Source organism: Lampetra fluviatilis, chromosome 77 (genome assembly GCF_964198595.1).
Source record: "Lampetra fluviatilis chromosome 77, kcLamFluv1.1, whole genome shotgun sequence".
In the NCBI taxonomy this organism is placed as follows: domain Eukaryota; kingdom Metazoa; phylum Chordata; class Hyperoartia; order Petromyzontiformes; family Petromyzontidae; genus Lampetra; species Lampetra fluviatilis.
The window spans coordinates 463,782-464,067 of record NC_136351.1 but is presented as its reverse complement, the minus strand read 5'-3'; positions in this window follow the sequence as shown (position 1 = coordinate 464,067).

Sequence of the window (286 nt, the reverse complement as noted above, 5' to 3'; positions counted from 1 at the left end):
CTCTGTGTGTGTCTGTGTGTGTGTCTGTGTGTGTCTGTGTGTGTGTCTGTGTGTGTATATCTCTGTGTGTATCTCGGTAAGATGGACCGTTCACATTCCTGTTGGCATCCTGTGCTCTGAGGGACATCCTTACATGGTGCTAATTGGTCGCATTCACAGTGGTAAACAAACGTGCGCATCTCTCCGACCAGCTGAGCTGATTACGTCTTGAGGGAAGGGTGGGGATAAGTTTACTCTAAAACTAAACTGTGTTTATCTTACCAGGTAAGGCCACGGGTGGCTAGGA